This window comes from Pleurodeles waltl, chromosome 2_1 (genome assembly GCF_031143425.1).
Source record: "Pleurodeles waltl isolate 20211129_DDA chromosome 2_1, aPleWal1.hap1.20221129, whole genome shotgun sequence".
In the NCBI taxonomy this organism is placed as follows: domain Eukaryota; kingdom Metazoa; phylum Chordata; class Amphibia; order Caudata; family Salamandridae; genus Pleurodeles; species Pleurodeles waltl.
In genome coordinates, this window is record NC_090438.1 from 79,271,480 (window position 1) to 79,294,056 (window position 22,577).

The following is a 22,577-nucleotide window of genomic DNA, read 5'->3' on the forward strand; positions in this document are numbered from 1 at the left end:
CTCCTGGGCAGCAGCGACGATGGGGCTGGCGGGGCCCTCCTGGGCAGCGAGGATGGGGCTGGCGGGGCTCTCCTGGGCAGCGGGGATGATGGCGGTCTTCTCTGCCGTGCTCCTCCTCCCAGACTTGCCAGGTTTCTTCTGGCCCTTCACCACCTTGGGAGGAGTCACAGCTGAGTCCACACTCCCACCGGGACCCCTGGGAGCGGCTCGGTGGCTGGAGTCTTCCCCCTCTCCCACCGGGCACTGGCCAACTTCTGGTGCTTCACAGGGGGGGAAATGGCTGTGCTGTGGCTCTGTGCCACACTGGGTGTCCTGGTGGCCGGTACACTCCACATACCTGTGACAACAGTCACCACTGGTCCCGGAGATGTTGTGGCTGAGGTGCTACTTCGGGACCTATGAGTTGGACGGGGGTGGGAAATAGGTTAAGGGTGGACAGGAAAAGTTGTTTGGACACACTGGGACGGGTAGCTGGAGGGGGTTTAGGAGTGGAGGAAGAGGTGGTGGTTGTAGGAGGTGTACGTTTTGTGGCTTTGGGTGCAGGTGCATGCGCTGGAGGCTGTTGTGAGGTGGATGGCTGTTGGGTGGGTGTGTGCCTGCGTTTGTGTATCTTGGGAGGGGGCGTCACAGACACACTGGGAGAAGACACAGGGGACGTGTGAATGGTAGTGGGGGTGGTGACTGCCCGTGAGCGGGGTGTGCTGGTGGGTGTGCTGGTGCGGGACGTAGTGGCTGTAGGGGTAGTGCATGCAGGTGTGAGTGTAGACGAGACTGGGAGGGAGGAGGGAGATGACGAGGAGGGGGACACAGTGGAGGCAGTGAATGTTGGTGTGTCTATATGTGTGTGATGCTTGCGTGAGTGCCTGTGGGATGTGTGGTGCTTATGTTTGCCTGAGCTTCCCTTGTGTGGTGAGGTGTGTGCAGGCTGGTCTGATGGTGTGCTTGGGATAGGCAGAGGTACAGGGGATTGGGTCTGGGTGGAGGAAGTTGGAGGGGGGAGGCTAGACACAGGGACAATGGCTGCCATCAGTGCTGAGGCCACAGTTTGAAAGGATTGGTGAAGGGCTGCCTGACCAGAATGAATGCCCTCCAGGAATGCATTTGTTTGTTGCAACTGCCTTTCTACACCCTGGATGGCATTCAAAATGGTAGACTGCCCAACAGTGAGTGACCTGAGGAGGTCAATGTCCTCCTCACTAAGGGCAGCAGGGGTGACAGGGGCAGGGGCTGAGGTGCCTGGGGCGAAGGTGATTCCCACCCTCCTGGGTGAGTGGGCACGGGGCGAAGGCTGAGGGGCTGCTGGGAGGGCGGTGCTGGTGGGGGGGTGGCGGCTGTACCTGTAGAAGTGGGGGGCACAGATGTTGCCGCCACCACAAGGGAGCTCCCATCGGAGGACGAGTCCGTGTCGCTGGTTTCAGCACCTGTCCCCGCCGTGGTGCTGCACTCGCCCTCCGTCCCACTGGTGTATTCTGAGTCCGTAGTGTGGCCCTCCATGGCCATGTGGGATGCAGCTCCCTCGTGCTCCGGTGCCACTGCTCCTCCGCCTGATGATACTAATGCACACAAGAACAGGGAGACCACAAAAAGCAGGGGGAGACAGAAGAAAGACATGTTGAGTGCATGGATTACCGGACAAGACAGACACAGAAGCCTCCTGCACTACGTCGCGCTGTTGGGCTCTACAGTGCAATTCCTGGGAAATGGCCTACAAGGCTATGGATGACATATGCACACATAGATGACACAGGTGCATGAATAGCTGTACTTGGCACTCTACAGAGGTGGAGTGGGGGGCCACAGGGCCATGCCTTACAGAGGGGCCTAGGCTACATAACTCACCCTGGACAAGGGAAACCCACAGCCCTCCTCCCCCACCCAGACACCTTTACTGCGCGCAAAGTCAGCTCAATGAGAGTGTACTCACCCCCTTGTGTCTGCTGTGATGCCCTCAAGCGCCCATCCAACTCTGGGTAGGCCACCGCCAGGATCCTGAACATCAGGGGGGTCATGGTTCGACGGGCACCCTTCCCACGTTGGGAGGCCATCCCCAGCTGAGCCTCTGCCGTCTTCTTGCTCCAGCGGCGAATGTCCTCCCATCTTTTACGGCAGTGGGTGCTCCGTCTGTGGTGGACCCCCAGGGTCCGGACGTCCTTGGCGATGGCACGCCAAATATCCTTCTTCTGGTGGGCGCTGACCTACATGAAATGTACAGGGTAAGAAGAGAAGTCATTAACAACTGCACCGTAAAAGTGAGTGGCCCCCATCCCTACTCTTGCCATGTGGCACATGCACCCACCGTCTTTCATGCATGCAGCACTCTGCCCCTTCGTTCTTACAACTGGCCCTCTCCACACAGGCATAGCCCATACAACATGCTCCCTGTGTACTTACCTGTTGGTCTGGAGGACCGTAGAGTAGCGTGTACTGGGGTAGGACCCCATTGACGAGCTTCTCCAACTCCTCCGCAGTGAAGGCAGGGGCCCTTTCCCCAGACGCACAAGCCATTGTCTCTTCCAGACCAAGGTCACAGCAGCACTTGCAGTGTAGGTCCTCTCCTGTCGAAGATCAGGTATCGAGTGATTGAAGTGATAGAAAATGGCGGTCACGTCCGCGGCAGTCACGTCCGCGGCGGTGCGTACCATCACCGTCGGCGTACATCGTCATTGGCTCCTGGGACCCATAGGGTCCAATGTTAACCAATGCAGAATTGCGCTGCGGTCTCCGACCGCCTACCGCGACGGAGTACAACGCCAGTGCAGTTACCTCACATCCCATTGTCCCACTTTACAGGTCAGGCAGCCGCCATTTCAGGGGCTCACATGGCCTAATTACCAACTGCGTCACACATACCTAGGCCTAGTCTCAACAAACATACAGGCCACATTTTGTGTATGAATGGTGTTCTGTGTAGAATGTGGGTACATACCTCTGAGTTGTTTGACTCTGTGCTCGCTGTTGTCCTTCATAGGCACCGTCCGCTGGGACATGTGAGGAGATGGCGGAATCCTCCGGTGTACCGACCGCTGGTGGACCTGTCGACAATGGAGGAAAGAAATTTGATTATTACCTACAGGTTTGACCGTGCCACAATCCAGGATCTGTGTACCCAGTTGGAGCCAGACCTGATGTCAGCAATCCCCCCTCAAGTGCAGGTGCTATCAGTGCTCCATTTCCTTGCTAGTGGGTCTTTTCAGACAACTGTGGCCATGGCATCAGGGATGTCCCAGCCTATGTTTTCCAACTTATTGTCCAGAGTGTTGTCTGCCCTGCTGAAACACATGCGGAGCTACATCGTTTTCCCTCAGGTGGAGAATTTGCCTACAGTGAAAGGTGACTTCTATGCCCTTGGACATATCCCCAACATCATAGGTGCCATTGATGGGACCCATGTGGCTTTGGTCCCTTCACACAGGAGTGAACAGGTGTACAGAAACCGGAAGAGTTATCATTCCATGAATGTACAGATGGTATGTTTGGCCGACCAGTACATCTCCCACGTGAATGCCATGTTCCCTGGCTCAGTGCATGATGCCTACATCCTGCGGAATAGCAGCATCCCTTATGTGATGGGTCAACTCCAGGGGCACCGTGTGTTGCTATTAGGTGACTCTGGTTACCCCAACCTGTCATGGCCACTGTCCCCAGTGAGGAATCCCAGGACAAGGGCAGGGGAACGCTACAATGAGGCCCATGGTCGAACTAGGAGGGTGATCGAGCGGACCTTTGGGTGTCTGCATATGACAGGTGGATCCCTATTCTACTCATCAAAGAAGGTGTGCCAGATCATCGTGGCCTGCTGTATGCTTCACAACTTGGCTTTGCGACCCAGGTGCCTTTTCTGCAGGAGGATGGTCCAGATGGCGGTGTTGTGGCAGCTGTGGAGCCTGTGGACAGTGATGAGGAGGAAGCAGAGGAAGAAGACATGCAGAACAGGGACTCAGCCATCCTGCAATATTTCCAGTGAAACACAGGTGAGAATACATTCCTGCCTACTACATGTACTTTAACACTTCTACCTGTATCCTGTCTGTCGATTTCACCCAGTGTATGGTCACTGAGTTGTCACTTTCCCTTACGGTTTCACAGGTGTGGGTCCCAACGTGTGTCATCTGCTTAGATTCCTTATGGACTAGAGCTGTGTGACATAGGTATGTTGACATTACTATTTCATGAACATTTTGTCACTGTAATTGCAAATAGACTATTTCGAAATCACAGACAGACTCCAGATCTTCTGGTGCTTTAGGTGTGTTTATTTCAATACAAAATATTGGAGGGGGAAGTTAAATGGTGAGGGGTGATGGCGGAGGAGTGTCCATGGCAGAGTCCAGTCTATTAGTGTCACAGGTGCATTGCCCATATGGGCATAGGAAGTGGAGCTGGGGCAGTTTCAATATGGACAGGGTGACAAAGTGGGACAGTGGGATGACAATCAGGGTGGTCTCATTTCTTGGCGGGGGTCTTCGCATCGTGCTCTGTCTTGTTCCTGGATCTTAGGGACCGTTTGCGGGTGGTTCTCCCTCTGCAGGGGGTGGGGTGCTGGTGTGGTGGTCCTGTGGTGGTGCCTCCTGTCCACTAGCACCGGCGGAGGTGGTGGGCAGTTCATTGTCCATGCTAGTGTCAGGGGCCCCTTGTACTGCCACAGTGTCCCTCCTGGTGTTGAGTACTTCCTTCAGCACCCCTACGATGGTGCCCAGGGCGGAGCTGATGGTTCTGAGTTCCTCCCTGAACCCCAAATACTGATCCTCCTGCATCCGCTGGGTCTCCTGAAACTTGCCCAGTGCTGTTGCCATTGTCTCCTGGGAGTGGTGGTAGGCTCCCATGATGGAGGAGAGGGCCTCGTGGAGAGTGGGTTCCCTTGGCCTGTCCGCCCCCTGTCTCACAGCAGCCCTCCCAGTTCCCCTGTGTTCCTGGGCCTTCATCCCCTGGACTGTGTGCCCACTGCCACTGCCCCCCAGGTCCCTGTTATTGTTGGGGTGGTGGTTATCCTGGGTTCCTTGTAGTGGTAGACACACAGCTGATTGACGTGTCCTGGGGACGGAGGTATGGGCCCGCTGGGTGGGTGCTGTGCTGGTGTTTCCAGAGGGGGGAAGGTCTGTGGTGGCCTGTGCCTGTGTGAGGGGAACCGACTGTCCTGAGGCCCATGATGGTCCGGGCTGGTCATCTTGATCCAGGTGGACAGAGGTGCTGTCATCACTGTGGGCCTCATCTGTGGGTGGAGTGGACATGTCTGGACCCTCCTGTCTGGTGACGTTGGGTAGTGGTCCTGCAGGGTTGTAAAGGCATAATTATTGCATCTGTGTGTGTCATGGTGTGCAATGGGTGGGTGACCGTGTACCCCAGTGCTGACATTCCTGTGTGTGAGCTTGTGTGATGATGGTTTAGGAGGGTGTATGGGTATGTGCAGTGGGCATGCTTTAGTGATGGGTGTCCATGCGTTGTTGTTGCATGCAGGGCTTGGTGTTGGGATGTGTGGTTTGTGGTGTCGGTACATGTGTGAGGAGTTGGAGTGATAGGGGTGAGGGCGAGGGTGGGGGTATGTGATAGCATGCAGGTAGGGTGGGGGATGTAATAGTTAAGATTTGACTTGCCAGAGTCCATTCCTCCACCGACTCCTGCGAGGTCATCAGGATGCAGAATCGCCAAGCCCTGCTCCTCCCATGTTGTTAGTTGTGGGTGAGAAGGTGGGGGTCCGCCGCTAGTCCGCTGAACTGCCTGGTGGTGTCTTGAGACCACAGAACGCACCTTCCCCCATAGGTCGTTCCACCTCTTCCTGATGTCCACCTGATTTCTTGGGTGTTGTCCCACTGCGTTGACCCTGTCGACTATTCTTCGCCATAGCTCCATCTTCCTTGCAATTGAGGTGTGCTGCACCTGTGATCGGAATAGCTGTGACTCTACCCGGACGATTTCCTCCACCATGACCCTGAGCTCCTCCTCCGAGAACCTGGGTTGTCTTTGCCGTGCCATGGGGTGGTGTGGGTGATGTGTTGGGTGGTGTGTGTGGTGATAAGTGTGGTGATATGTAGTGGTGTGTGGTGTTTTGTGCGTGGAAGTTGTGTGGGTGATGGTGTTGTGTGCCTGTGGATGCTAGTTTGTTGATGGTGGTGTCTCTCTCTGGCCTTCTCTCTGTAATTGTGGACATAGGGGTTTGTGGGTGATGTGGGTGTGTGTTTTATATTCTATTGGGTGTGTGGGAGTGGTGTGTGTATGTGTATCAGGTGTGTGTGTTTTGAATTGTCCAATGTGGCTGTGTTTTGTAAGAGTGTGTGTATTTTGAGCGCAGCGGTGTGTACCGCCAATGGAATACAGCGGTTGAAAGACCGCCGCGTGGATTAGTGTGTCGTGATAGTGTGGGCGTTTTTCTGTTGGCGTGACGGTGGAGGTTTTGTTTTCTCCAGTATATCACTGACCTATGGTGTGGCGGACTTGTGTGGGTGTCTGAATTTTGTCGGATTCCGAGATGTGGATCATAATAGCTGTGGCGGAATTCCTCGGTCGCGGCGGTGTGTTGGTAGTCTTCTGCGCGGCGGTAAGCGGCTTTTACCACCAATGTTGTAATGACCCCCTTTATATCACTTTTCAGTGATATCTCTACAAATTCTTATTGCATCTTTTATTGTGTTGATCTACAAATATCCAGATAAATATACTATATTTTTCTAAACACTGTGTGGTGTATTTGCCGGGTGCTATATGGTGTTATTGTATGATTTATTGCACAAATACTTTACACATTGCCTTCTAAGTTAACCCTGACTGCTTGTGCCAAGCTACCAGAGGGTGGGCACAGGATAATTTGGATTGTGTGTGACTTACCCTGACTAGAGTGAGGGTTCTTGCTTGGACATAGGGTAACCTGACTGCCAACCAAAAACCCAATTTCTAACACGCTTTAATTTGTTTGATTTCAGACTCTCGTTAGCCAAGGTCATGCCACAAACCACACACTGTGGCCTAATTTCGCCATGTATGGTGATGCAGGTGAATCCAAAATTCAGGTAGGACGTATCATATGACCTAATTTTTCCAGTTCTCTTCTCACCGTTTGTTTCAGCCTTTCGTTTGCGTGCCCTACCATCTTTTGGCAGCAGGAAATGATCCATGTCAAATGTGTGTTTGACCTACGGTACAAAATTCCAAAGTTCAATATTATTGAATACCTCAAACTTACTGCTACATGCGGTATAGCTGTCTTTTTAAAAAAAACTCTTTGCAGTTCTCAGAATGTCTCAAAAAATCTTCTTATTTTCTTTAAAAACACAAATAACAGTTGGTCCCTTCCACTTGATTAAAACAGAAATTGCAGCCTTGCCCTTCATACTTTCGGTCTTCCCGTTAAGACATTAATTGAGCAATCTGAGACTTGTATATTCTATACTAATTTTTTTTAATGTAGTAATCAGGACGTTGTGCTTCACCGTAATGTATGCTAATTGTGTACAAATACTGACAGGAATGATGGATGGAATATACTTATTGCAAGACAGCTTGATGTCTCAAAAGCAGAGAATAATAGCAGTAGTATGCCAGAATACAGCCACAAGAATAAACAACCAGATATTAAAAATCATTTAATGTCTGATGCACAATATACATCAAGGTATCTTCTCCAATTTTCTAAAGGTGTTCTTAATTGTTATTAATGCCAATGGTACAATTAAAAGATGGGCAATTCAGGCGCCTGAGAGGGACTCTACAGGTCCCAAATCAAGAACATTAAGATTTATTGTACTTTAAGGATGAAAATATAGTAAAACAAAATTAAAAATGATTCACAGATGTAAGTGTGTATGCGCTCTCTCTTAGATAATCTGCATGATAGTTAAAACACTCACAGCTACCAGATGCAGGGTCAGGGACGGTGTTATCCTCAGGAACAGTGAGGATATATGTCCATAAAGACAAAATTCAAAACAGCATTTCAAAATGTAGTCAATAACGAAAAATGACTCAAAAACTGAATTCAAGATCATTAACTTATAAAACCATGAATGTTTAATAAATTATTGATGTGTAATACAGAAATATAAAAAAAATACTAAAACTGCAGTCTCACTGGATCAGTCAAAGGGGAATAAAAGTAATCTGCCATGAAGTTCTTGGAGTTTAAGCAAAACACAGCATGAAGAACAATCTGAAAAACAGGCTAAGTCCCAAAATTTAAGCTAGTCAATAACCAGACCACACACATGTTAAAACTCCAAAAGCATATATCTCACACCAAAGTTTGAGGATTCATACAGCAAATTCCACCATAGAAAATCACAGAAATGGCAATGTCAACATGGTGCCAGCAAAAGTATCATTATTTTGGCAAATCACATTTCAGCATTTTAAAACATAATATATGCTCACTATCACACTACATACAGGGGCAGGGAGTGGCTGTAAATGGATTGAAGATGCCTGAGATGGCTTCAGGATTACGCCGCCTCAGAAATCCGTGTTCCCACAATCCGCAGCAGCCACAAGTTTAAGAGGAGGGCTTTGGGCACCGGCACGTTTTTATTTACAAATTAAGCACTGCATAAGCAGGTCCTCTGGAGCAGAGGTGGCTGGGTAGCTGCATGCAGGTGATGTCCGGGGACAAGAGGTCTAGATTTTGAATGTAAAGAGCCAACCCAAAAGATAACTACCAATCTATGCTGGTACTCCATAGGCAGGGCACGGAATTAGGCAATTTTGTTTTCCTACTTTTCCACATAATTAAGAACTTTACACATTTGCAAGACAAATAATTATCATTTTGCACTTGCCATCTGTTCCCAGGCTCAACTATGGAAACGACCCCATCACCCCCCCCACCCTTCCAAATAAACGTAATCCGCCTTGAAGCAATTCAAAAAGCTGGTTGCTCGAAAATGTGACCCGGCCCCCGCCTTTAGACTTAAACTTTCTTCTGATATTAACCTGGGCAAAGTCGGACTTCCGTATAAGGCAATCAAGCAGTGCCGACGGGCTGGTCTGATAGGTCAGTGTGTGGCCTGTGTGGTAAAAAAGCAGCTAACTCAAACCCTTGCACAACACCAGTCTGACCCTGGACCAGGGTACCTTCCAAAACCTTGCGTTTCATTTGCCGTACTGCTTATGGCACAGCTGCAAACTTTTGGAAAAAACAAACACCTGGAACTATTTTCCTAGTTGTACCCACTGTTCCCGCCCCCCTGCATTCTTCTGTTAATATCTAATTTCTCAAATCATGCACTGTCAGCCTTGCACAACCTTCCCCGGCATCTGCAAGATTCTTTCAAACATCTTCAGCACGGAAGGCTGCTGAAAACCTGGCTCTCTGCCATCTGCTCTGCTCACCCTGTGCCCTCTTCCTAGCAGCCCGTACCAAAGACCCTTTGGGGCGAGACCCTGAACATTGCACACAGTGGACCGCCTCAAAGGAGCAAGCAGCCTGTTGCATCTCTGCTCTGCCCTGCCCCATCGACAGAGCCGTGTCACGTGACTGCTGGAAACGATGGGGAACACCGAAGGCCACACTATCAGGAACCCCACATTTTATTTCAGCAAATATGTGGTCTTCCCAAGTACACACCACTGTTGCAACATGCCACAAACTAGTTATTAAAAGTGATCATTTCAAAAAGCGAATTTAGAATCATTCCTGCCCCAAAGTCAGTTTACACCAGTGCTTTACTGGTGCGTTACTGAAAGCGTATGTGTATGTCTGTAAGTGCGTGCATGTATGTTTGTGTGTGTCTGCAAGATGAAAAGCATGGTGCATGAGGCGGGAGAAGGGAGGAAAACCAGGCTATTTACCAGTTCTGCAGGGATGAAGTCCAGGAAAGGCAGCAGGACGGAGTGCAAGGCAGCAGGGAAAAAAATAATATTTCACCTTTACAAAGCATTGCACAGCTTCGTATTTATGGCCCCAGTTCCCAGCACTTCCTGGTTTTCATCCTGCAGTCTCTCTGATTGGAGGCCAGTCGTCAATGACGTTTGAGTATTTTCCAATGTCCTCCAATCAGAGGGCCCGTTGAGCTGCCACGAAGAGCAAACGTTTTGGATTCCAGTTCAAGACAGTTCCAGGCAGCAGAAGTGTAACCGGGGGTGTGCGACCCCCTTTGATTGACTTCACGACCCCCCTGGGGGTCGCAATCCACACTTTGAAGACTTCTGGCCTATGTGTTTTGGGCACCTCTTTGACCTCTGCACCTGACCAGCCCTGAGCTGCTGGTGTGGTAACTTTGGGGTTGCCTTGAACCCCCAACGGTGGGCTGCCTATGCCCCACTGAGACTTGTGTTTTACTTACCTCCTAATCTTTCCTTTACTTACCTCCCCCAGGAACTGTTGATTTTTGCACTGTGTCCCCTTTGAAAATATCTTTTTACAAAGACTGTATATAATATTGCTTTTATTCAAAGTTCCTAAAGTATCTAAGTGAAGTATCTTGCATTTAAAGTGTTTACTGCAAATCGTGAAGCTGTGGTTCTTAAAATAAACTAAGAAAATATTTTTTTCTATATAAAAACCTATTGGCCTGGAGTAAGTCTTTGAGTGTGTGTTCCTCATTTATTGCCTGTGTGTGTACAACAAACGCTTAACAGCACCCTCTGATAAGCCTACTGCTCGACAACACTACCACAAAATAGAGCATTAGAATTATCTAATTTTGCCACTAACCCTTGGACTCTGTGCACACTATTTCTTACTTTGAAATAGTATATACAGAGCCAACGTCCTACAGGTAGGAAGGTCATATTTAGTATGGCCAGAATGGTAATAGTAAATCCTGCTGACTGGTGAAGTTGGATTTAATATTACAATTTTAGAAATGCCACTTTTAGAAAGTGAGCATTTCTCGGCACATAAATCTTTCTGTGCCTTACAATCCACGCCTGGCTGGGTTTAGCTGACAGCTCCTTGTACATTCTCTCAAACACACCCCAAACACATGATACTCAGCCTCACTTGCATACATCTGCATTTTGAATGGGTCTTCCTGGGTTTGGAGGGCGGAGAGCCTGCTCTCACACAAAGGACTGCCACACCCCGTACTGGGACCCTTGCAGACAGGATTGAGCTGACAGGGGACCTAGTGCACTTCTAAGTCACTCTTTGAAGTCTCCCGCACTTCAAAGGCACATTTGGGTAAATAGACAGGGCCTCTGCCCCTACCAACTCAGACACTTCCTGGAGAAGAAATTTGTAACCAGAACCTGCATCCTGCCAAGAAGAACTGCCTTGCTGCCCAGAGGACTCACCTGACTGCTTTCTGTGAAGGACTGCTGTTGCCCTGCTCTCTGGCTGAGGTGAAGAAGTGCTCTCCAAGGGCATGGATAGAGCTTGCCTCCTGTTCCCTGAAGGCTCAGGTCCAACAACACTTTATCTCTTCAAGAAGGGCTCCTTGAGTGGTGAAATTCGACGCACAGCCTGCCAGAAACGACACACAGCCTGCACCGCGGTGAAAATTTCACCACACACTGAACCGCAACGATGCAGCCTGACTTCGCAACGAGAAGATCGACGCAGCGCTTGCCGTGTGGTAGAAAATTCAGCGCAATGCCCACCGGATCGACGCAGCTCCTGTGACTTAGTCCTGCCAGCGCAGGAAATCCATGCACCATCCCCGGGGCGTCTGAAAACCCTGCAACCCAAAGAGGATCCATGACCGAGCACCAGAAATTGATGCACAGCTGTCCCTGCGTGAAAACTAAACGACGCATCGCCGTGTGCGGCCCGAGAAATCAACGCACACCCCTTTGTTTCCACGCTTCTCCTCCTCTGTGGCCCTTTGCGGAGATTTTTCACACGAACCAGGTACTTTGTGCTTAAAATAGATATTTGTTTGCTTTTAAAAGACTTAAGGCACTTTATATCACTTTTCAGTGATATCTCTACAATTAATTATTACATCTTTGATCGTTTTGACCTGCATTTATCCAGATAAATATTATATATTTTTCTAAACTCTGTGTGGTGTATCTTTGTGGTGCTGTATGGTGGAATTGTATGGTTTATTGCACAAATACTTTACACACTGCCTCCTAAGTTAATCCTGACTGCTCAGTGCCAAGCTACAAGAGGGTGGGCACAGGATATTTGGGATTGTGTGCGACTTACTCTGACTAGAGTGAGGGTCCTTGCTTGGACAGAGGGTAACCTGACTGCCAACCAAAGACCCCATTTCTGACAAGGAGACACTAAATTTGTCTGTAGTCTTTCAACCTATTCTATATAGCACGTTTCTGTTGCCTACTTCCCAACATGAGCCCAAACACGCCTATTGGTTTTCTATAGATAAAGTTGCATTTTCCCATACCATGTGAGTTTGTGGAGTGGCTACTTGTAAGTAACCCTACTAATCCTTAGGATATGCCTTTGGTTTTCCCATTAGCAGTAATTGAGGGACATATTGATCTGGTTATAAGTTAGCTCTTCATGGTTATGTAAAAATGCATTTTCTGTACCAGTTCTTCATCTTATAGTAACCTTATCCATTGGGCAGTTAGTTTATTGTGGAACTCTGCATCATTTTTTTACAATAAGGGAGTCAAACTCTCCTCTTGCAATCTCTTTCCCTTCTATGCTTGAGACAAACCGTAGTTACTTAGGGCCAGATGTAGCAAACTTCCAAATTGCGACTTGCAATTTGCGAGTCCCAGCGACTCGCAAATTGCAACTCGCAATTTGGAATGCAGAAAGGTGTCTCAGACACCTTCTGCGAGTCGCTATGGGGTCGCAAAGACCCAGCTCATTAATATTAATGAGGTGGGTCGCAATTTGCGACCCCATAGCGAGTCAGGGCACTCACGGGGATGGTGGCCTGCTGGGAACAGCAGACCACCATGTCCATGACTGCTTTTCAATAAAGCTGTTTTTTTTTCTTTCAAAGTGCAACCCGTTTTCCTTAAAGGAAAACGAGCTGCACTTTGAAAAATAAACCGAAACCTTTTGTTTCTGTATTTTCAGAACAGGTAGTGGTCCATTGGACCACTGCCTGCTCTAAAAAATTATTTTTTGTGCCAGACACAAAGGGGAAGGGGTCCCATGGAGACCCCTTCCCGTTTGCGCCTAGGTTACCATCCACTTCAAGTGGATGGTAACTGCGCTATCATTTGCGACCGCCTACCATTGCGACTCGCAAATAGGAAGGGAACACCCCTTCCTATTTGCGACTCGGAAATGCATTTTGCGAGTCGGTTCCGACTCGCAAAATGCATTTCAACATAGCAAAGATGCATTTGCGACTTGCAAACGGCGATTTTCGCCGTTTGCGAGTCGCAATGTCTTTGCTACATCTGGCCCTTAATATCTTGTTAGATGGTTGCTTGGAGGGAGGAGCAAAATGTGTACGCCTGTTGTAAAGGGGATCTATTCAAGAGTCTCCATCTTCCTTTTTTTTTGTCTGATCTTAAGAGGTTAAAATATAATGGCAAGTTTTTGTCTGTGTTCTCACCCTTAATATTGCAAACGCTCACTATTTCTTAAACTGGTTGCATGTACATATATCCCTTCTTATGGGGCTGGCACGTAGTCAGTCTCCTAAATACAACCCAATTATTTATTTTCTCTTTAACCTGTGAGATATTTTTTATTTTCATCTGTTCTGATAATCCTCCATGAATTTTTTTTAATTCGAATGACTGCTATTCTCTTATATGGGAACTCCCTATCTCCTAATCTGTTTTCAGCTATCGAAGTTTTTCATGTGTGCCCTAGTCCTGTCCCTACTTTGGCTATTTTCGGGGTTGTCTTCCCTCTATACTTCCTTTTACCATCTTTTAGGGGGAACAACTTTTTTTGACAAGTCTATGGCGACTCCTGGTTGGGAACTTTATTTGTCTGTAAATTGGATCATTACTTCTTATGATCAGCATCGTCCTTTTGGAGACATTGAGGCATTTTTATGGAAAAGTGGTGCCTCATTCATGATGCGGCACTTTTCTAGTGCTGCATTGCATTCCCCTAACGACACCATCTGTGCACCATATTTACAATACGGCGCCTCATGGCAGTCATGTCCTCATTAGCACCCTCCATCCCACCGGTGCCCTCACCATCGGTGGATTCAGCCTCCTGTGCCCTGTGGGATGCAGCTCCCTCCGTCGCCGGTGCCTAAGCTCCTCCGCCAGATGATACTAATGCACATAAGAACATTGTGACAAAGCAAAAGGGGGGGAGACAAAGGATACACTTAGTCAGTGGCTGCACCAACACCACCGTTGGTGTACACGACACACACACAAGGAACAGCCCTACGCACTAGGCAATGCACTACCAGTCACAATGCTAGTCACCAGGCCATGGATAGGGACACCTAATGCCAATTGCAGCATACCTGAGACCTACAGACCCTTGCCAAGTAGTAGATGCCTACTAGCTTGGCTGGAGGTATTTTACATCAGAACCCTGCCCAACATGGGACTTACACTGCGATGTCAGGCCTGGCCTAGGGGCACCCACAGGCCCACATTCCCCACCCGGATACCACCCCACCAGGAACAAGTTGTATATTGAGGCACTGTACTCACCCCCTTGTGGCTGCTGTGATGCCCCCAAGCACCCATCCATCTCCGGATAGGCCACCGCCAGCATGCACGCTATCAGGGAGGTCAGGGTTTGACGGGCACCCCTTCCTTGTTGGGAGGCCCTCCCCAGCTGGGCCTCTGCCATCTTCCGTGCCCAGTGTCTCAGGTCCTCAAACCGTTTGCGACAGTGGTGCTTCGCCTGCAATAGACCCCTAGGGTCCGCAAGTCCTTGGGGATGGCACGCCATATGCCCTTTTTCTGATGGGTGCTGACCTGCAGAGAAATGGATGCAGGAAAATATATTAGTCCTGCCGTTCTGCCTGTTACACTCATGGCCCACCATGCCCCTTCCCAACCCCATTAGCACAGACATGGCCCACCACACATGCAGCACGCTGCCCAGGGCCCATTCACCACACCCCCCCTACAGGAGGCCTTCACACACAGCACTCCATGCATTCACACCCCATGCGTCGTACTCACAGTGTACTCACCTGTTGGTCTGGAGGCCCATACAGCATTCGGTACTGGGGTAGGACTGCATCCACCAGTCGCTCCATCTCCGCCGAGGTGAAGGCAGGGGCCCTTTCCCCAGTGACAGAAGCCATGGTCAGTTCCAGACACAGTCACAGCAGCACTTGCAGTGTAGGTCCTCTCCTGTTGAAGGTCAGGTAGCAAGTGAGTGGAACAGATATAAAATTGCAGTGACGGCTGCAGCGGTGCATACCGTCACCACCGGCGTACATCACCATTGGCCACTGTACCCCATAGGGCCCAATGTTAACCAATGTGGAGTTGCACAGCGGTTTTCGACCGCCTCCCGCAACGATGCACAACATCAGCAGAATGACCTCTTTCCACCTGTCCCTCCAAACAGGACAGGCGGACGCCATTTCGGGGGGGGTGCAGGTCATGGCTCCTAACTGCATCACAGTACACATATGCACCAGTTGGACCTCTTCAAAAAAACACTGTTACAATCACGACATGCATTGAAGTGTAGTGTTTGGAAATAAGAGATACTGGCCAGCGTCTCGTCATTGTGCCCCATAGATTGCAACCACTGTGGATGAATAGGAGATGGAGACATACCCCCGTGTACAGACCCCTGGTGGACTTGGCAACAATGGACCATAGGCACATTATCCTGACCTATATACAAGATAGGGCCACAATCACATAGCTGTGTGCCCAATTGGAGCCTGATCTAATCTCTGCTATCCGAAACCCCAACGGGATCCCCCCTCTTGTGCAAATGCTATCAGTGCTCCATTTACTGGCAACTGGCTCCTTCCAAGTGACAGTGGGCTTGGCAGCAGGACTGCCTCAGCCAATGTTCGTAATAGTGCTGACCAGAGTGCTGTCTGCCCTGATTAAACAGAATTGCAGCTACTTCGTTTTCCCCCAAGTGTAGGATTTGGCCACAGTGAAAGCTTACTTCTATGCAATGGGACATATCCCCAACATTATTAGGGCTATTAATAGTACACATATTGCATTTGTCCCCTCCCCCTGGCGAAATGAACAGGTGTTTAGAAATCGAAAGAGCTTTCACTCCATGAATGTGCAGATGGTGTGCCTGGCGGACCAGTACATCCCCCACGTCAATGCAAAATATCCTTGGTTTGTGCATGATGCCTTTATCCTGAGGAATAGCAGCATCCCATAAGTGATGGCTCAACTCCAGAGGCACAGGGTGTGGCTAATAGGTGAGCCCAGGTTCCCACCCAGTATATGTTGGTGCATGGGTATGGTGTGGGCCCTAAGGGTTGGCGTGTGGCTAACAGTTGTCTCTCAATATTTGCAGGTGACTCTGGTTACCCCAACCTCTCATGGCTACTGGCCCCTGTGAGGAATCTCAGGACAAGGGCAGAGGAACGTTACAATGAGGCACATGGGAGAACAAGAAGAATTGTAGAGAGGACCTTTGGCCTCCTGAAGGCCGGGTATCGTTGCCTCCATCTAACAGGTGGATCCCTAGACTACTCACCCAAGAAGGTCTGCCAGATCATCGTGGCATGCTGTACATTGCACAACCTTGCCTTACGTCGCAGGTGCCTTTTCTGCAGGAGGATGAGGCTGGAGATGGCCGTGTGGCAGCAGTGGGCCCTGTGGGCAGTGAAGATGAGGAGGCAGAGGATGAGGATGGGGACAACAGAAGTGCAATAATTTGACAATATTTCCAATGACACACAGGTAAGACAGTGTAACTTCACATTTAATTGACAGTTTTGTGTTTGACATTGTCACTGGCAGGCTGATTTTCCCACTTCTATGGCCACTCACTGTACCCTTTGGCATCTCTATTTGCAGATATTTGTGCCCCACTATCGCTCCAGGTGTGTTGACTGCAACCAACTACAGATCATTCCTATGTATACATTTCTGTACAGTTGATTTTCAATGTTTAAACCTTGTTAAACAAATACATACTTAAATCATTTGACATACTCCATACTTGTATTTTTTCAAAGGGTGTTTATTTAAGTGCTAAGAGGTATAGGGGGATGTGCAATGGGCTGGGGTGATGATGGAGGAAAGTCCAGGTTAGAGTCCAGTCTATTTGAATCACAGGTGCATTGTCCAAGGGGGCTTAGGAAGGGGAGCAATGGCAGTTCAAGGTGGACAGAGTGACAGAGTGGGACACAAGGGTGACAATCAGGAGAGTCTTATTTCCTGGTGGGGGTCTTGGCAATAGTCTGTGGCTTCTGCCTGGATCGCAGGGAACATTTGCGGGGAGGTTCTCCTTCTGCACAGGGAGGGGTGCTGGTGGTCTTTTGGTCCTATGGTGGGGTCTCCAGTCCACTAGTGGCAGCAGAGGTGGAGGGCTGTTCGTCGGTTTGGCTAGTGGCAGAGGACCGGTGGGGTGCCACTGCCTCCCTCATAATATTGGCCATATCTGCCAGCACCCCTGCAATGTAGATCAGGGTGGTGTTGATGTCCTTCAAGTCCTCCCTGATCCCCAGGTACTGTCCCTCCTGCAGCCGCATGTTCTCCTGCAACTTGTCCATGATCCGGCCCAGCATATCTTGGGAATGTTGGTATCCTCCCAGGATCGCAATGAGTGCCTCCTGGATGGTCGGTTCCCTGGCCTGTCCTCCCCCTGACGCAAAGCAGTCCTCCCAGCTTCCCTGTTGTCCTGTGCCTTTGTCCCCTGAACCGTGTGCCCACTCCCACTGACCCCACCTCCCTGATCATCCTGTGTTTGTGGGGTGGCCTGGGGTCCCTGTAGTGGTGGACACACTGCTGATTGACATGTCCTCGGGTCAGAGGTATGGGCTCGCTGGGTGGGTGCTGTGGTGGTGTTTCCTGAGGGGGAGGCTCTGTGGTGGTGAGAGAGTGCCTGGGTAACCGACTGTCCGGAGAGCCTGGATGGGCCAGGTTGGCCATCCAGATCCAGGCGAGCAGAGCTGCTATCATCACTGTTGTCCTCTTCTGGGGGAGACTGGATGTTGCTGACACCTCTTCCCCAGTGACATTGGCTGGGGGACCTTGGAGGATGTAAATGCAGTGTTATTGTTTCTGCGTACATCATGTGCATGGGTGGGTTGCCCTCAGTGGTTGTTGTTGCCCTGGCAGATTTGCCTTTGGAGAGAATCACCTAGCCCACCAAATAGCTATTCACTCAATGTGCATGGAGAGGTGATAGGTGTCCATGCATGTCTGTAAGGGGTGACCATGCATTGGTGTTACATGCAGCGCTTGGTATTTGGATGAGTGGGTTGTGATGGTGTGGTATGTGGGAGGTGGTGAAGTGATGGGAGTGAGGGTACGGGTGGGGGTTTGTGATGGCATGCAGGTAGGGGGGTTGATAATAATAGAGATAAGCCTTACCAGAGTCCAGTCCTCTTCCTACTCCTGCCAGGCCCTCAGGATGCATTATTGCCAAGACTTGCTTCTCCCATGTTGTTAGTTGTGGGGGAGGAGGTGGGGGTCCACCGCCAGTCCTCTGTACAGCTAGTTGGTGTCTTGATGATGTGGAACGTACCTTCCCCGGTAGGTCGTTCCACCTCTTCCTGATGTCGTCCCTTGTTCTGGGGTGCTGTCCCACGGCGTTGACCCTGTCCACGATTCTCCGCCATTTCTCCATCTTCCTAGCAATGGATGTCTGCTGCACCAGTGATCCAAATAGTTGTGGCTCTACCCGGATGATTTCCTCCACCATGACCTCTCAGAGAATCTGAGGTGTCATTGTGGTGCCATGGGTGTAGTGTGAGTGGTGTGGGTGAGGGTGTGTGGGGTGATGCATTGGGGTGCTTTAGTGGCAGTCACTGCCACCACCTTTAACAACAAGCTTCATGCTCCACAAGACTCTACTATTATTAATTGTTTAGTCGGTGGCAAGTGTCTTCATATTACAAGGGTCTCCTCTTGCTCATGGATGTAGGTTGCTGTACATGCACCAAGCCGTCCCCCTAACTTCCCTGGTGTGCTGAAGGTGCTGCAAGGGGCTGCAACGCTCCTATTGAATCTGTTAGGGATATTCGGCCGCCCGGTGTCCAAAACCAAAAGCAACACTTTCAAGTACCACCCATCACAGGTTAGACTAAAGCAATTTAGCGCAGTGTCTGCATCACTCAGTAAAATGCATTAGTCACACATTACAGCGCCCCTGAACTGACCCACGAGGCACGATCTTCTAGGAGCTGCATTTAATCAATGAGCACACTGGCAGTTAGCGTGATGTGCTGGCGAGATGAGTGTGCTGTTTCACAGGTATAATAGTGCATCAATCTTCTTTAATTCTCTGTACATATCATCAATGAACTCTGTAGGCACCGGAGAGGCAGTGAATGATTATTATCACCAACTTAATGCCAATCCCTGCTCTGCCAGTGAGTGAGTATACCATGTGATCTTCTAACAATTCCAGCCCCAGCACACAGTGTGGCTCATGGTGTCGCCTTTAGGGGTATATTTAAGAGACCCTAGCGCCTCCTTGCACCACATTAGTGTCTTTTTTAATGCTAATGTGGCCCATCGAAGCCAAAATCCCAGTGCCATATTTACAGAGTGGCGCAATGCTTTCATTGCCCAATTTGTAACCCTTTGCGCTACACCATTCCTGCACCAGGCATAATGTATACAAAGAGGGCGTTCCCCCGTTTAGGGGCCGAAAAAATGGCACGAGGAAATGTAACAGATTTTCTTGTGTCATTTTGTTCTGCACTTTTAATGCCTGCTCATAGCAGTGGTGTCCCAAATTAATGTTTGAGCTGCTTAGTGTGACACGGGGCTCAAGAGAAAGACACCTCTCCTCTTCCCCAGCTATATATCGGAAGCAGGAATATTTGTAGGTCTCCCCAAAAAGTTTCTTCAGCTGGGACTTGAGTAGTCTGACTGCTGCTACCCGACGGAAGTTTCGTCATGAGGAATGTACCATACATACCAACATTTTAGAGTAGAAAGGTGGGAAATGTATTATTATTATTATTTATATTATTATTATTATTAGTAAGATCTTATATTGTCCATAACTACCTAAGAGGGCTTCCCAGCACTAGACAAAGTTATGTAACTAGGCAGAAGAAGCAGATAAAGGTCCGAACAGCCAGGTTTTGAGGTTTTTGCGAACGATGGTCAAAGATTGGCAGCTTCTCAGTGAATCGGGCATCAGGTTTCAGAGCTTAGGGGTCTGGTAAGAAAACGGGCAACCGCCCAGGTAGGCTTTTTTTTTTTTTTTTTTTTTAACTCTAGGGACCTTACAGAGGTTCCAGTTGCGCGACCGAAGTGAACATTTGGGGCAGTATGATTCCACTAGCTGTTGCAGATAGTGTGGACCGACATTTGTCCTTGCTTTATGCTTTGGGCTTTGAATAATATTTGTCTACCCTCCAGAAGCCAAGCTGCAAAGAAGGGTGGACAAGGAAGAATGCTTGAGGAGATGAAATAGCAGCCTGGCTTCGGAATTCTGAATCACTTGTAAAGTGTTTGATTGAGGAATTGACAGCCCCCAGATAGAGGATATTCCTGTGGACCAGCCTTGATAAAATCAAGGCCTGGATATTTGTCTGCTGAGCCAAAATGGGGAGCATCCAAATAATGTTCTTTAGCCATTTTAAGAATGCAACTCAAGTGGAGACTACCTTGGAAATTTGTATTTTCATAGATAATTCATTATCCAGCCAGAAACCAAGGCTCTTCAACTTAGAGAGCAGCTTAGGAAGGGCTCCTAGGGTGTCAGACCAGTGTTGGGGACCACACTGCAGGGGGTTCTTATCCATCACCATTACCTCAGTCTTGTTCCCGTTTAGGTTTAAGGAGTTATTATTCATTCTGATGGAAACCTCAAGGACACAGGAGTTCAGGGTATCCGCACTGTGAACCCCTGCAGAGGACAAACAAAATATGACCTAAGTGTCATGAGGTTAGGTAAACAATGTGAGTCCACAGGGGTTGAACATAGATGTTGACTAACATAGGGCTCAGAGCCGAGTCCTGAGGAACTCCCAAAGAAAGTGAGTGACACCTTGACACAGAATTAGATGAAAAGACCTGAAGGGTCCGATCTTGCAGGAACAAGGTCATCTAGGACAGTGCTGCGGCTTGGAAAGGCATGTTCTTAAGTCTTTCCAAAAGTCTTTTATGAGACACGGTATCGAAAGTCATACTCAGATGGAGCAGGAGCACTGCCCCCAAGCCACCATTATCCAAAAGCTGTCTGAGGTACTCAGTAACTCTCAGTGGAGCAGATTCCGTGCTGCAGCTAGCTCTGAACTCAGACTGTGACTGATGGAGAAGTTCATAAGATTCCACAAAGATGCAGATTTGCTCGTTTACATGTTTCTCCAAGATTTTAGAGAGTAGCGGAAGCAACAAGATTTGCCTAAAATCAGACGAACAGATGAATCCAAACTGTTTTTTTTCAATAGGGGCAGACCATAACCTACTTCCACGCTTGGAGAATCCACCCTTCTTGCAAGGAGGAAGTAAGAAGAGTAGTCAAGATTTGAAGAGATTCCTTGCCAAATTTACCTACCTTGGCCAGAGGAAGAGGGTCTAAAGATGAGCCCAACTGTATAGACTGCAAAGATGCACAAAAAAGAGGGCCATCTAAAGGGGGAAAACAAATCTAAACATTGTTTATGGAAACAGGTAGCAGTATTGGCAGTCAAATTCAGTGGATGCCATCCATAAAGCGATATCAGTGGTTTCTCCATCCAATGGAGGCTTGACAATAATTGCATTAGAAAGTGAACGTGAATGTCCGGCACCTTTTTTTCAAAGAAGTAAGCCAATTCATCACATTGTGATTGTGAGAGGGACAGTGGGAAGATGATTTACTAGGATTGGATAGCTCTTCAACTACTCAAAATAACGTTTTGGGGCACTTTAAAGCAGCAATAATTTTATCTGAATAGAACGCAGCACAAGTGGTTCAGCATAGCGTATGATGTTCTTTCATTGCTGTTCTATATGTGAGTTTTTCTTCCTCATCATAAAATTTCCTCCAGTTCCATTCCAGGTGCTTGCACAGCTTTTTTCGCCATCAGAGGGTCTCAATAGACCAGGGAGCAGAGAATGCAGCCTGGCCTAGTCGGTGAATTTAGCTGGCAGAATTGAATCAAGAGAATCCTGAATCCAGATATCAACCTTGTCCATGAACAGACTGCAATAGACTGAGCAGAGTGAAAATGTACTACACGGTGGTTGATGCTAACAATATCGCACATCTGAAACGAAGAGCAACAAAGTTTGTATAGAGAATGTAGAGTCCTGGGGAGGGTGCCAACCTGGTATAGATACCCAACCACCATGGGTATCAGATGCACAAAACATAGAAAGTATACGAAGAAGCATCCTATGTCGTGTGCTGTATATACAAAGTGAAAACAAAGCAAAACCAGGGCACTCCAAATAGTAAATCCACGATGCAAAATAAGTTGCAGAGTTCTTTATTCCTTTGTACTGAGAAAAATTAAATCACTGTTCAGAGAAATTCACATCCTCATGTTTGGAAGAGTTCAGAAACAGCCAACACGTGTTTTGTCCAAAGGGACCATTTCAAGGCAAGAGAATGGTTGAAGACAACAGTGTCCAAAAATGTCACTTATCACGTAGGGAGATGGCGGTCTTAGAAAATGTACGGCCTG